Below are 17,336 nucleotides of genomic sequence, written 5' to 3' on the forward strand. Positions count from 1 at the left end.
AAATGCTCCCCTGATGGCAAATCCACCAATGTCCATGTTTGGTTCCTCTTTTAAACTTCTGCATCCACGCCATATCCCACTCTAGGATACCTACAGCTTGCTCAAATATATCTGGCTCATGATGTTGAATCACTTTAGCCATGTAATAATGATTCTCTACTATGAAACCATCATATGTGAGCTTGTGGATTGGGTATCTAACCCTACTTGACCTTCTCAGACTAGGTTGTTGCTTACTGGTGTAAGCTTTAACTTTGGGACGCACCTATCCAACACCATACAAATCTATTAGCTCAAATGTATACATGATGGGTGTATACAACTTTTCTATCATTTCCCTTTGAAGGTAGTCCTTTTTTATTTTTTAATAAATTCATGATAAAATGAAAATTAGATAACTAATCTTTTCTTTAAATGTCACTAGATGAAATTATCTAATGTCTTGCATACCCAATGTGCCCCCATTCTATGTAAGAAAACGTCATAGCTAAAGAAGAATCTTCACAATACAAAGCACTGAATCATGTAGAAAGAATTAGAGAGTATTAAATAATAATACTACTTACAAACTCTCATTACCAACTCTGAATTGATTAAGGAGCTTTCATCACAATCTAGATACACACTCGATGGAGGATGTGTTGCATACAAGAGTGTCTTCCTTATAAGAGTGCTTGCAAACTTTGATTATAAACTAATAGTTATCTACCCACCCCCACGTGCTCCGAGTAAGGAGTTTTAATGGTATGAGACCAATGGATAAAATTGTTTATCTAGTCTCTTTGTTTCCACACTTCCCTATATGTTCCTCATGATAACAGCCCACACATTCCGTGGCTTATGTCGTACTACATGGCATCTATCATGTCATCCATGTCATGTTCTAGAACTTGCTCGTGTTCGAATCCCATCAATGTTGCCTCCGGCCTTGCTCTTTTACTCTGCTCACATTGGATATCCATCGGTTCATTGTTGTCGGGGTGAACATTGAGGCCAGTAAGTAGATGTTGCAAGTTCTCTATTGGAAATACGCCCCATTTTTTGGAATGCTCGTTTGCAAATTCTTTAACATCGGGCGACTTGGTACTTGCAACAACGACTGCATAGGCACAACATTTTCTCCTCTAAATTGAAAAAATTTGAAAGGTTCATAACTCTCATGGGATCTATTTATGTTAAATACCCATGTGAATTTGGGTCCAAATGAGAGGGAGGTGGGGCTTCTTTTATACTTCATGCATGGCCTGGTTAGTATATTCGTGTTTTTTATACAAAGGTATCACGCTGGCAAAAAATTTAAAATTTTAATGTGAAAAGGAAATAAAAAATGAACTTAAATGACCGTTGAAATAGGCATCAAAATAATCGACACGCATTTCTATGCTTTTTTAGACATGTATTACATCAGCTATGTCGATGGTTATTTTGATGGGTATTTCGATGCTTTTTAAGATACGTATTACATCACTTATATTGACGATCTTTTCAACGCTAGGGATTTTTAACAGAACCGCGGCACCCCATTATTAGTATTTTCAAAAACCAGATCATTGTTGTACTCTTCAAAAAATTGAAGATTCTCTTCTCTTCCTTCTTTTTTGTGTGTGTGTCTCTAATATGAAACTTCTCTAATTGTATGTTTGTTTTGCAGCTTCTGGTTTGTTAAGATTCAACGTGGCCTTCCTAAGCTCTATTAATGGTATGATTTTCTTGTTTCATTTGCATTCCCAAGCTCTATTAATCATATAATTTTCTTGTTGCCTTGTTTATGTTGTATGTATTTGCAGGTTTTCCTATCTTTACACAATCTCTTCACTTCCAGGTATGGACCATAAACGCTTCCTACTTTTGTTGGTTTTTTTCTTTTTTTACTTATATACAAGAGGCCGCGAGATGGGGACATGGGTAGATAAATCATGTTGTATAGGCTTCTTTCCTTGTATAGAGTTTATGTAAGAAGTTCATACATAGAGCTTGCATAGGCTTTTGGCAAGCTCAATGCATAGGCTTCCTGCAAGCTTCCATGAAGCTTAAGCATAGAGCTTGCATAGCCCTTATGCATAGGCTTCTTGCAGAATTCCTTATGGTTTAGGGTTTATGCAATAGACTTAGGGTTTAGGCTTATGCATAAGCGCTTATACACAACCTTTATGCACATAGGCTTACGCATAAGGCTTATGGATAAGCCCTTTTGCATTAGCCCTTATGCATAGGCTTCTTGCATTAGCCCTTATGGTTTAGGGTTAATGCAATAGGATTTGGGTTTAGGCTTATGCATAGCCTTTATTCACATAGGCTTATGCATTAGCCTTATGCAATAAGCTTAGGCATAAGCCTTATCCACGCTTATGGATAAGCCCTTATGTATTAGCCCTTCTTCATTAGCCCTATGCATTATCCCTTATGGTTTAGGGTTTATGCAATAGGCTTAGGGTTTAGGCTTATGCATAGCGAGTGCATAACCTTTATGCAGATAGGCTTATGCATAAGCCCTTATAGACTTATGCGTAAGCCTTATGCATAGGCTTTTGGATAAGCCCTTATGCACATAGGCTTATGCATAAGCCTTATGCATAGGCTTATGGTTTAGTTTTAAGCAATAGGCTTATGCATTAGCCTTTATACACACAAGCTTATGCATAAGACCTTATGGAATAGGCTTATTACCCCTTATGGTTTAGGGTTTATGCAATAGGCTTAGGGTTAAGGATTATGCAATAGACTTATGCATAAGCCCTTATGGATTCAGCTCATGCATAAGCGCTTATGTATTAGCGCTTGTGGTTTAGGGTTTATGCATAGGCTTAGGGTTTAGTCTTATGCAATAGGCTTATGTATAATCCCTTATGGATTCGGCTTCTGCTGCATAAGCCCTTATGCAATAGGCTTATGCATAAGACTTATACATAGGCTTATGGTTACACCCTTATACATAGGATTAGTATTTATGTAATATGCTTCGGATTTAGGCTTATGCAACTAATCACTTTTTCTCATATTATGTTTTGTAGGTCTTGCATTGTTGTCCTCTTCTTCGGCTTGACATTGTTGAGGTAAGCTCTCTTGAAACCTCATGTTTTTTGCACCCTTATGCCAGGTTTACGGTTTAGGATTATGCATAGACATATGGGGCATTATTTTAGGCCATCTATAATGCGATTTAAGTCAAGTTAGGAGTGGTTATCCGCGAGTATGTGGTTATAGTGGAGGGGGATCCTTTGATCTTTTCAGTATCCTTCTCTTGTAAAGAGAAGTTTCCTTTAGCTCTGATAGTGGGGAGGGTGTGGAAAGTCCTCAGAAGCTATCATCCAAAATGGGCATTGTCCACCTTGCTTGTCTAAGAATTATTGTACAAGGTCTCAACAAGCCTAGTACAGAATTCTACAAGAAAGATAAATGGCATAACAAATAGTCGCTGCCTAGATCACATAACAAATGGTCATTGTTGCGTGGATCACATAAACCTAACCTGGATTATTTGACAGAACACCCATAGCATCCAAAAATACCACAAAAGATATAATTAGTGAAAACATAGAATATAGAGAACACACGCGTTTGTTGCAAAAAGATACAACTAGCTTCAGAATTTACGTTACCGTAATTCCATCTCGATTCCCTAGGTCCTTCATCTCAAACTCTACTTGTAACATTTCTTTAACCTTCTTAGTCATCTCATGGCTACTTCCAATCAAAATCAAGGCATCCACATATATGATGATGATAGTGATGTCATACCTTGATGTCATGACATACAGAGAACTATCTGAGTCACATGACCTAAAACTAATACCATGTAGAAACCTACTAATCCTACCACACCAAGCCCTTGGGGCCTACTTTATCCCATACAATGCTTTTTTAAGTCTTCCTGAACCCTATCTAGATACATAGGATCAACATATCCTAGAGGCTTGTATGGGCTTGCTTTAGCCCATACAATGCTTTTTTAAGTCTTCGTGCACCCTATCTAGGTACATAAGATGTACATATCCTAGAGGTTGTTGCATGTGCACCTCTTCTGAGAGGTCACCATTTAGAAATGTATTTTCAATAGTCATCTGTTATAAATTCCAACCTTTTCTTGTAGCAAATGAAACAATTGCACTGATGGTAGTCATCTTTGCCCCCCACTGGGTTGAATGTTTTCTCATAATCAATGCCATGCTTTTGGGCATATACTTTGGCAACCAACCTGGCTTTATGTCTACTGATTGTACCATCAACATTGTACTTGATCTTATAAACCCATCTAAAACCAATGAAATGCTTCCATGATGGCAAATTCACCAATGTCCATGTTCAGTTCCTCTTTTAAGAGCATTCACTTCTGCATCCATGGCTATATCCCACTCTAGGATACCTACATGTTTCTCAAATGTATTTGGATCATGATGTTGAATCACTTTATCCATGTAATAATGATTCTCTACTATGAAACCATCATATGTGAGCTTGTGGATGACCCTGCTTGACTTTCTCAGACTAGGTTGTTGCTTACTGGTCTAAGCTGTACCTTTCACTACAACACATCGGGGGCATAGCAGCGTTTTAGTAGCACTTTTTTTGTTGGGATGTTGGGAATTCCATTTGTTGCTCCGTAGTGAAATTTCGTTGCTCCACAGTGTTTATACATGCAACGAAATTTTGTTGCTGGGGGCAACTCTTTTAGCAGCGAAAATTCACTGCTATACTGTGATTTCGCTATACAGAACAGCAAAGATAGCAGCCAAATTTTGAATTCTGAAAATACATGTCACATATACACAAAAAATGATATATAGTTTTAAAAAAACATCCATTAAAACCCTTAGAGCCATGTTTTGAGTAAAAAAAAGATAGTTGAAAACTTTTGAGAAGCGAAACAATGTTAAGATCATGAATCTATCCCATCTTGTAATAAATCTATATGTTTTGCTTCATTAATGTCTATATCATGAATCTATCCCATCTTGTAATAAATCTATATGTTTTGCTTCATTAATGGAAGCTCAATGAAAAGAGGGGGTTCTATATCAATATCAATATCACTATCATGATCCAATGAAGCATTATCATGATTGATAGGTGACTCATCATCTTCTTCCGATTAATGTTCCTCATGCTCTTCATCGGCCCCATCCAAAATATTTTCTTCTTCTAATGAGCCGATTTGAGGTAGTGTAAGATTTCTTCCTCCAGCTTTTAAGGAGTAAAGATATAAGAACCTCCCCTGTTCTTGAAATTATTCCCCCCTCTGAAATATGAGAAAGATCTTGCTTTACCCTATTTTAGCTTAGAGAGAGATAATCTAAAATTGAGATATCTTTGGATATAAAAATCCTTCTAGTGTCTAAAATGAATTCCCTTGAAACAGAAGTTCAAAATAAACTTTCCAATGTGCATTTGGAACTAATTGAAAATGTGTATAAGGGACCTTAGCCTAAGGGTCTACATTTTTAGAAATTTTTAGATTATGGTCCAGTTAAGGCTCCAATGATTGGATTTATCCAAGTGTTGGGATGAGATAAATCCAAGAGAATAAAAGAAAATACCCAAAAATGAGTAAATACTCACAAAAGATGAAGAGTTAACTGAGTACAAGGTTTATTAGTTAAAAATTATGAGATATTACTAAAAAAAATGAGATATTTTAAAATAATGATGCATTTTTGACACCATGGTAAGGAAAGGGGGACTCTTGAGGTAGGCACCTATTTCACATGTGTGGAAGAGTTTTTAATTAAAAAAATTGAGATATTTTTATCTCTTCTCTCTCCTGGATCAAACCAAATCAAAAAAGGAGACAAACTGGTCCAAATCTTGTCCAAATTAAGTCAAACTGAACCTCGAAAATTCTAGAACCCAGTTGGAATTGGTTAGTGTCCTCCCTCACCTATAAATAGACCCTCAGTCATTTGTAAAAAAATATTAGAGCTATACTATGCTAGTATTATATTAAAATAATCATATTTTCTATTATCCCTTAAATTTTCCTCTCTTTGGAGCTTGGAGCTCTCTCTCTACAACAACTCTTGGAGTTGCTCTTTTCCTCTTGGTGGACCAATTGATTGGTCGGGGACTTCACTGCTAATAGAGAATCAAGCCAAACTTGGAGGTAAAATCAATCTTATGGTTTTTTCCAATTTATCTCAATGACTTTCTTCTTCTCAACCCCTCTCAAGCTTGAGAAGCTTTCTAAATAAATGTTTTAATTCAAATCAAGCTTTTCCTTAAAGTATTAGTGTTTAATTAAGAGAAAGTTATTCTTTATGCTTATTTGTAATGTTTTCTTTAAGTAAATCTCTCTCTCTCTAAAATAATAGCCATCTTTATGGCTAAACCCCTTGAAAAAGGATGCTTCTCAATGATAGTGTCTTAATTCAAAGCTAAACTCTAGACTTGATAAGCTAGAGATTAAGAAAATGGTATTTTTATGATTTTGTGTTGACAAAATAATGGTTATTTCTTTTAGATTATTTGTAAGTAGTTAAAAACTACTTTGATTGATTCTAAATGAGAACTAGATTATCCTATCAATTTGGGAAAAGAGAAATAATGGAATGAGCTTAATCTAGTGGGATAATCATAATTAAGTTTTTGATTATGATTAAAATTATGATTTAAATTAATAGTTTGATTTTAAGCATAAAAGAGGAAGTACTATCATATTTTCATTACAAGCTTTCACTCTTTTCAGAAAAATTGAGAATTATCAGTAATAACAAATGAAGCTATGGTAAAAATTTTAAAAAATAATACACATCTTATTTTTGTGCATAATGCTAAAGAGGACTTCCTACCATATTCTAGGATTAGACATCCTATGGCAAAAGAATGATTTTAATCATATTCATGCGAAATAATTTTTTTATAATTATGCATAATTAAATGATTATGAGAAAAGAGTAAATTTTGGTAAATTTATTTTTATACAAAATGAGGAATTTTCATGATATTTGAGATCCATGTAATTAAATGGTAAAAGATGAATTTTTGACATAATTCAAATTATGAGTATTTATCAAAAGTGAAATTTTGAGCATTATTAATTTTATTGGAAAATATGGGTAGAATTGATTTTTGTAAATCCCATGAATCTTTTACTCAAAAAGAAGAATATTGAATATATTTCACTTGAGAAATTTGAGAAAGAATATAAAAATATCCATCGAGAAAAAGTACCTTTAACTAGGCCAAGTAATTGGCAAAAACTTACAAAAATCCCATCGGTATCGAAAGTAGAAAATGGTACTAAATGTGAATGAGATATAAATGGATGTGGATGTGATAAGATGTGGATGGGATGTGATGTGATGTAAATAGATGTGGATGTGAATGTGATGAGATGTGGATGAGATGTGATGTGATGTAAATAGATGTGGATGTGAATGTGATGCGATGTGATGATATGTGAAAGGATGTGATGTGATGTAAATGGATGAGAATGAGATGTGATGATATGTGAAAGGATGTGATGTGATGTAAATGGATGAGAGTGAGATGTGATGTGATAGATATGCATGCGAATGAATGGATGGATGTGGATAGATGTAAATGTGAATGAATGGATGGATGTGGTTAGACGTGTATGTGAATGAATGGATGGATGTGGTTAGACGTGCATGTGAATGAATGGATGGATGTGGATAGACGTGCATGTGAATGAATGGATGGATGTGGATAGATGTGAATGTGAATGAATGGATAGATGTGGATGAATGTGATGAGATGTGAATGGATGTGATGAGATATGGATAGATGTGGATGGGATGTAATGTGGATGGGATGAATGAGATGTGAATGGATAGATGTGGACGGAATAAATGTGATGTGATATGGATGGAGTGAATGTGATGTGATAAGGATAGATGTGGATAAAATGTATGTGATGTGATGTGGATGCAATGAATGTGATGGATGTGAATAGGTGTGATGAGATGTGAATAGGTGTGATGAAATGTATGTGATGTGATGTGGATGCAATGAATGTGATGGATGTGAATGGGTGTGATGGATGTGAATAGGTGTGATGAGATGTCAATGGGTGTGATGAGATATGAATGGATGTGATGAGATGTGAGTGGATGTGATGAGATGTGAATGGATGTGAATGGATGCGATGAGATGTGAATGCATGTGAATGTGATGTGATGATATCTAAATGGATGCGATGGGATGTGAATGGATCTGAATGTGATGTGATGATATCTGAATGGATGCGATGGGATGTGAGTGGATGTGAATGTGATGTGATGATATCTGAATGGATGCGATGAGATGTGAATGTGATGTGATGATATCTAAATGGATGTGATGTGATGTGAATATGATATGATGAGATGTAAATGGATGTGAATATGATGTAATGAGACATGCATGGATGAGATGTGATGTGATGTGGATGGATGTGATGTGATGTGATGAGATGTGGATCTGAATGAATATAAATGAATGTGATGTAATGTGAATGGATGGATGAGATGTAAGGTGGATAAATGTGATGTGATGTGGATCTAGGTAGATGTAAATGGATGAGATGTGATGTGATGTCAATCAGGGTAGATGTGAATGGATGAGATCGGATGTGAATGGATTTGATGTAATATGATGTGGATATGGGTAGATGTGAATGGATGAGATATAATGAGGATAGATGTGATGAGATGTAATATGATGTGATTGGATGAGAATGGATGAAGACGATGGGAAAACATATGACTGGATGTGGAATAAGTAATGTGAATTGATGAAGAATGTGGAATAACGAGAAATGACGTGGAACAATGTGGAAAGATGAGAGTTCGTTCGAAACTGTATTTATGACCAGTTTTTAAATGATTGTTTTATGTCAAGAATGATGGGGAAGCATTTTGACCATCTTGTGAATGAGGTCGTGGGAGACCTAAGTGATAAAGGGGTGGTTGCAAGATCAGGGTGCCCAGTTTTGTCCACTGAGGCACCTTGTAAACAGTAAAAAAACAGGCATTTGTTTACCTTTAGTGGCTAATCTCTCCTAGTAAATGAAGGAATTTCGTTTCAAGTTATTTTTTTGGAACATCATATTCAAAGTTGGAAATATAGTTGCATAATTGATTAAGCATTAGATAGTCAAAAGTCCTCATTTTCTTAGGTACAAAGTCAATGTATACACCTTGTCCCAAATTTGAACTGATTCCATAAAATGCTAATATCTTTTACATATAAACTCATATGAGATTCCCACTTTGTACCTTAGATCTTCACATAATATGGAGCTTAACTTGATTTTTTGAGAAAATTTTAAGATATTTGTCTATTTTCTTTAAATATTTCAAGGTCTTTATAGTGTTATAATATACGCCACTTTTTGTACCCATAATAGCTACCACTTAAAATTCTCAATCTTGTAGATCAAAAGAGTGGGTAGATACTGAGACATTAGTAGAATGTGGTGGTTAGTAAAAATTGCAAATCCAATGGTTGGATTTTTAATGATCTCTTTTTCAAAATTCTTCCAGACTATCAGAAGGCCTGCAAATATTAATAATCTAATTAGTAAAATTACATTTTTGATGTGAATCATCTAAAACCTATAGGGACTAGTGTACTTGTAATGGTGCATCTATGGAAAAATAAATTGGATCACTCTAAGTATGGAAAGATCATTTGTTTATCATTTCATCATATTTTTGATTAATTTTGATTAATTATACTAATTTATATTAATTTAAGTTATATTGGGTTAATTTAAGGGCAAGCGTATTTTCTATTATTTGCTTGATCTCATTTAAGTACCTTGCCCCCCCAAACTTTGGTCTCCAAGCATTGTCCCAGTCCAGCATAAACTGGATAAAACTGGACACCCTGATCTTGCAACAACCCAAAGTTGCAACAGCTGACGGAGAGTCAATGGAGGACATCTCGCGTAGCACGCTCGACCGAGGTCTTGACCAGCCTCGATTTGATTTAAATGGTGAGCTTCCGGTATGGTGGATGAGGGACCAAGGAAGCAGCCTATGAGTGAAGCGCTAGGTGACCTGTGAAGGAGCCTAGACGGTGCTCACCATACGGTGCTCAGGCTCTGGGTCGCCGAAGATAACCACGCGTGCATCGAGGAAGAAAATGGAATAAGGATTTAGGGTTGTTTTCTGAACTCGGCCATGGATCTGGTTGATTGTCCTTGCTGGTCCTCGAATGAGTCCATGGCTATTTTATATGGATATGTTGGTTGATCTTGCTGATCTTCAACAGAGAGTCCATCTAGATTTTCTTAAGTGAATATATTTTTAGGTACTATGAGCTAGGAACTATTGAAAAGGCCCCTGAGTGAACAAGTGGTGAGCGTTCTGGTTGTCAAGGTTGCCAAGGATGAAGGAATGATTGGAAATTAGAATTCAAACTGGATATTTTGGAGGATTATGATCAGTGATACTATGGTTTCATTAAACGATTGTTGTAAAGACAACTGAATCTGTGAAACAGGCAATTTCATATTGGGTGTGTAAGTGGTGTGACTATCTTGAAGCTTGCATGAAGCGTCGGCTAGGGGGCCTAGAAACTCTTTTCCCTGGTACCCAGGGCAAAACATAACCAAATTTCTAAATGGATCCTATCACTACATTGGTTGGACAGTTGGTTAACCCATGGGATTGGATAGGGTTAGGCTGGACTGATGGATCCCTAAAATGAGACTCAATTCTGTTAAGTTACAGTAGTTGAAGTAAATCCCGGATAACCCTTGTTCTATGGAAAAGAATCAACGGCTGTGCCTCTTGAGATAAGGAAAAAAGCATTGCACTCTATGATCCAAGTGCAAGTCTTTTCCTTGATCTGACCATGAGACTTACGGGTTCAGTTGGATCAATTTGGTTAGTGATGACCTTGACTACGTTAGAATAAAATTATCCTAGAGGAATCGCCTGTCTGCTGGGCGAGAGAAGTTTTTCTGGGTTCAGTTTTGGAAGAACCGAGGGATTAGTCTCTTGTACGGATATACGTGGGCGAGGCCCCGAGTGAGAGGCTCTACCCTGCGCAAGAAATGCTACTTCCGCTGCTAGCACCCTTGAATTCGTTGCGCGGAGGGGGTAGGGATCTTTCAGGTAGTACTTGCACCTCATCTAGAGATTTTGCCTCCACATCTTGATCTTAAAAGATATGTTTTGTATTAAAAGACTAAGGTCATGTAAAAGGGTAGAAGAAGGGTGTGTGTGTGAATGGACTTATGGTCCACTAGCTCACCTATTTAAAGGCAAAGCTAGAAGGCATTTGAGTGGGCAAAGGCCAAGTTGTATGCATAAGCAACTTAATAAACAAGATTTGTTCTTGTATTTTTTGGGTCTCTCTCCTCCACTCAACTTGATCTAGCATAAGCACCATGTTTTCTTAATATGGTATCTAGAGCTTGGGTAGATTAGGTCACATTTTGTGTGGTGTAGACTAGGTTATCCATAACTCACTACTTGTCGAGAATCGAGATGAGCCCCCAGCCAGTGGAGGCCTTCCAACTACTTGTAGAGGCCATGTCTTGGCTTGCTTCCAACTAGGAAGATGAAGCACATCACCGGGTGCTCAGTAGCATACAGTCAATTGAAGGTTTTCTCCTCTCTCAGCCGCGCCATTGTGTTCTAAGCAGGCCAGCGCACAGTTCTACAGGGTTGGAGTTCGTACAGCTATACGCCTACTGTGTGCAAATATAAGCCACATTAGCTTAGGGCTTTTGAAGCCCTAAGCCTCAAGGTTCTACAGCCGAGAAATCAGCCTCAATGGCTGCTCGTCGTGCGTGCTAGAAGCAAAAGACCAGGCTGCTCCTGTTTTTTCCATGAAAGCTTCTTCAAAAGCTTGATAATAGTGTTCATAAACACTAATAGTGTTAATTAACACTAATGATATAACTAATCCAGCAAAGGGGAGCCATTTCAGAGTGTTTCTAAATACTAATAGTGTGAATTAACACTAATGATGTAACTAATCCAACAAAGGGGAGCCATTTCAGAGTGTTTCTAAACACTAAGAGTGTTCTTAAACACTAATGGTGAATCTAATCACCAATGCAAGTGTCATTAGATGCTAAAAATGTGTCCTTAAGCACTAATAGTGTTGCTAAACACTAACGGTGATCTTAATCACCAAAGAAATTGTTCTTTGACACTAATGAAGCTCATCTCCATCAGAATTAGTGGTAAGGCACAAACCCTAAGTGCTAAACCATAAGCTTCATCATCTTAATCTCTTTTTATGCAGCATCCTCCTTGGCTTGATTAAGGGTTGTTGCACTCTCATAAGCCATTCTCTTTCTACTTAAGCCAAAACATCACAAATTTTCTGGTTTTCTTCTTCATGAATCAGCCCATTACACTCTTGTAATCCCCCTTCAATACCCAATGTCAAAGGAAAACACCCAAATTAAGAAGTTCTTAGGAGAGGGCTTCCACACTTGGCAAGTTCTTGTCAAGTACAAGATGATGTCCAAAGGTTTTTGGCCATTCATCTCTGGCAGTAAGGTTATTGATCAAACTAAGGCTGAAGATATTGAACATGATGAGAGGGCACAAGCCATCATCATGCTCCATCTTGATGAGGCTCTTATTCACCATGTGGACCAGCTTCCAACTGCAAAAACGAGAAATGGGATGAGCTTGATAAGCTCTATGGAGCTCGTGGTAAGAATTCCAAGATCTCACTTAAAATTGAATTTTTCAGCTTGGAGCTCAAAGAGGGAGACGGCATTGGAGCTTTATCTCTCATATGAAGGGCCTTATGACTCAACTTGCATTAGTGAATGCGAGAATGGATGAAGATGATGTAGTAGGTGTACCCCACCTTAGTCACCACCCTGAAGAACATACCTAATCCCACCCTGAAGAACATACCTAATCCCACCCTTGAAGGAGTCATTCAATCTTGTCTTGATGAAGAAAAGAGGCCAAAGGGAGGAGTTGAATCTTCAAATGCATCGACTCCATTGAGTATAGAACAAGCTTTATCACATCAAGTGAGCAAAGTAAGGTGTGTCCATTACAAAAAGGTGGGTCATTTGGCAAATAATTGTTGGAACAAATATCCCAACAAGATGAAATGTAACAAGTGTAAACAAACGGGGCATATCACTTCTAAATATTCTAACAAAGAGTCAAAGGCTAGCTTTCCATCAGCCTCTAACTCCACTGAGAAATTGTTTTAAATCTCAAATGTAACAACATCTATATTCCTAACCTTGTACGCCTAATGTTATAAAGGCAACCTATGTCCAATACCACCTATTCTAATTTTTTTCATAGTTGGTATTGAGGGGGGGTATTAAAAGACTAAGGTCATGTAAAAGGGTAGGAGAAGGGTGTGTGTGTGAATGGACTTATGGTCCACTAGCTCACCTATTTAAAGGAAAAGCTAGAAGGCATTTGAGTGGACAAAGGCCAAGTTGTATGCATAAGCAACTTAATAAACAAGATTTGTTCTTGTATTTTTTGGGTCTCTCTGCTCCACTCAACTTGATCTAGCATAAGCACCACGTTTTCTTAACATTTTGAATGAGGGAAAACTTATATAACATACCACCACTTTAGAACAATTCATTCGGTGTGAAACACAACCTAATATCACAAAGCAAACGGGTTACACTTTTATTATACTACATCAAGATTTAATTTAAGATTGGTTGGGTTACTAACCTGTTACAGTAATAGTGTTGAGGTAGTACGAAGTTATCTTTCTCATCATTCCAAAACTTGGTGGAATCAATTTGGAAGAACCCATTCAGATGTTTCTTCACAGTTTCTTGAGCACATCCATATATCACCTTGAACCATTTGACATCAAAGATGAATAGACTAAATGCTCTAAATCCAACCTCAAGAATATGCTGAATAGTTTCACAATACTCAAGATTATCCTCTAGGACATTGGTATCAAGTCATTCACCATGTCGTCCATGATGAGATTCTCTTCCTCCTCATGTGGCAATGGTGGAGGCACCTCATTCATTGGTTGGGGAAGATAAGTCTTAGCCATGATTTTCATATGAAGCCTTGCCACCTTCCGCACTCTACCCGATATCACCGAATGGTATGGCATGCTAGCTAGAACTCTCCTATGGTTCTTCTCCATGTCATCATCCGCATTTGGTCGTGCCATTGCCTCATGAAGACTATATTTCCGGACATGCTCAATTGTTATACGATGTTGTCGTATATACTGGCCCTTGCATCGATCACACACATCGAATTTTTTCTCTTAACCATGTCTTGGATCCAACTTCCGACCCTTGATGATCATTGTCAGACATCTTTAACTTGGCCAAAACTGATTTAGGGTTCATACAAAACACACAACATCCAGTACTGAAAACAAAAAAATCCTCAAGTTTTCGCACTAAACAGCGACCATAGTAGTGTTTTTTCGTTGCACAGTAGCAAAAATACGTTGTTAAAGCTTAGCAACGACCTGCGCAACTGTGACTCCTGCCTAAATCACCCCTGAGGAGTGTCAATACTTATCTACTTTCCTATGCTGCACATGCACAACCTACACCTGCAGCCCGAGTTTCCTATGCTGCACATGCACAACCTACACCTGCAGCCCGAGTTTTCCTCCCACCTCAACTCATCCCTCAAGGGTGTTGGATAAATCAAGTCTCTCTCTCTAACGTAAGCACTTCTTGCTTTCTTCCCTCTTTCATGGTTTCATGTTTTCTTCCAAGCTTTCATGGAAAGCTTGGAAATAGTTTTATGTGAGCTTCTCTCCCTTCCCCTCTCTTCTTTTCTCCCTTCCCCTCTCTTTCCTCTCCCTTTCCCTACCCCTAGTCTAATGCATAGAGCTCTAATAGAGAGCTTTTGATGGAGAACTCTCTATCAAAGCTTTCTACTAAGAATTCTATGCATTATGCTAGGGTTTAGTCTTAACATAAACTAGTTTTTCTATTCACTTATGCATTAAGACTAGGGTTTAGGATACTTACCTCTTTTCTCTCTTGCTATTCTTGCTTACTAATGTGTTAATGAGGTCTAATTTTTTTATTTATTATGTTTTTTTTTGTAGTATTATTCAAGTGAGAAAGGTTTTAGGCATAGCCTCACATATGGTAAGCCCTCTTCCTTCATTTGTACTTCTTATCTTTGTGTTTTTACACCCTTGGATGCCGGGGATTAGGGTAGGTCAATAGGCAATAGGCTTCTTTATGCATAGCCCTCTTATACATATCCCTCTTTATGAATAAGGCTTATGCATAGCCTTATGCATAGGCTATGCATAAGCCCTATGTATAGCCCTCTTATGCAATAGGACTTATGCATAGCCCTCTTATGGATAGCCCTCTTATGCAATAGGGATTATACATAGCCTTATGCATACGACTTATGCATAGGGCTTATGCATAGCCTTATGCATAGGGTATGCATATCCCTCTTATGAAATAGGGATTATATATAGCCTTATACATAGGCCGTATGCATAGGCCTTATGCATAGGGATTATGTATACCCTTATGCATAGGGCTTATTCATATCCCTATGCATAGGCCCTATGCATAGCCCTCTTATGCAATAGGCTATGCATATGGCTTAAGCATAGGCCCTATTCATAGCCCTCTTATGCATAGGTCTTATGAATTAATGAACTAATCTTTTGATTTATTATAATAATCTTTTGTAGGTCTATTCTTTCCAGTAAACAACCACCAAAGGCATAGGCCACACATACGGTTCATACGGATTTGGCTAGTAGATGTAAGCCCTCTTTGTTTATGCTTCTTCTCTTTGTGTTTTTGCACCCTTGGGTGCTGGGGACTAGGTTTAGTCAAAAACCTATAGGCCTTATGCATAGCATATGCATAGGCCATATGCATGAGCCGTATGCATAGGTTGTATGCCGTATGCATATGGCCTATACATATGGCATACGGCCTATGCATTAGGTTGTATGCCATATGCATAGGACTTATGCATAGGGCTTATTCATACCCTATGCATACGGCCTATGCATAAGCCTTATGCACATGGCATATGGCCTACGCATAGCTTGTACGCATAGGCCACATGCATGGGCCTTAATGTATGCCTGGATGAGTCTGTTTTGGGGACTCAAGCAGATGAGGTAATGTGTTGCCTAAACCATTCTCTTTTCTACGTCTAATTGTATTTTAATGCTCTTGCTTACCTTACGCTTGATGGCATGTATATAGGATGAAGAGGAAGAAGAAGAGGAGGATCCAGATTATCTGGTTGAAGCAAGTGAAGAGGGTCACAAGGAATTGGATGATGAAGATCACTCAAAATCTGATGAGGTTTCTAGTTAGACACCTTCTTATTGTAAACACTTTATGTATATATGGCCAAAGGCCCAACAATTTCTGAAATATAATAACCTTTTGGGCTTAAGTGCATTCTTCCACAATGTATGTGTTTCTTATATTTGTGTTTGTGTTACAAATCGATCGAAAATTGTGACTCTGTTTTAACTTTTTTTAAAAAGAGTTGGGGCAAACTGGGGAGTCCTGTGCAGACTCCCCAGTCTGCCCCAGCTCTTTTTTTACTCTACATAACATCAGCAGCAAAAATATAAGTTGCTGCTTTAGTAGTGAAAATAGCAACGAAATGTCATTGCTGAGAAGAAGCGAACCGTTGCACCAAAAATAGTAGTGTTTCTAGCAGCGAAAATGGCCCAACACCTAGCTACCCTTCTAGTTATAAAAATGTTGCTATTTTCGCTACTAGACCCTCATTCTATTGTAGTGTTTGGGACCCACCTATCCAATACCATACAAATTTCTCAGCTCACATGTATACATGATGGGTGTACTCATCCAAGCATCAAAACCCATGTTGAAGTCAACTGTTAAACTAAAATCAAAACCCATGATGGGTGTACTCATCCAAGCATCAAAACCCATGTTGAAGTCAACTGTTAAACTAAAATCATAAAAAATAGGGCTGCTCTAAACTCCACCTTGCATGGCTATGCTGCCCCCTGAACCTAGTCTATAAATGGGTCGAGACATCTTATTGACTTAGTGGTTTTCCAACATATCTACTACAGCCTGGTGAAGACAGTTTGTCCAAAACTACGTGGTCTAATTTTGGAAAGTAGGTGAAAATGGCACTTTACCTTCTATGAACTTCTATGAACTATGCACACTTTAACATGCAGCCATCTGTAGACTTGGTTTTACATATGTACCACTTGTCATTCTTTGTCCTGAGCTTGAACTAAGTCTTTTAGACCATGGAGGCACTTCACTTAACACTTCTAGCACATCTCCTATAGCTTGTGTTACTACATGCACTTGCATCATAGGCCCACTAGCCCTTAACTCATTCTCAGACCCAACTTCTGCCATGTTGTTGTTCAACTCATCAAAGACTACATCTGTGCTAGTGTAAAAC

Source organism: Cibotium barometz, chromosome 35, assembly GCF_041138505.1.
Source record: "Cibotium barometz isolate CiBa-2024 chromosome 35, ASM4113850v1, whole genome shotgun sequence".
NCBI classification, from domain to species: Eukaryota; Viridiplantae; Streptophyta; class Polypodiopsida; order Cyatheales; family Cibotiaceae; genus Cibotium; species Cibotium barometz.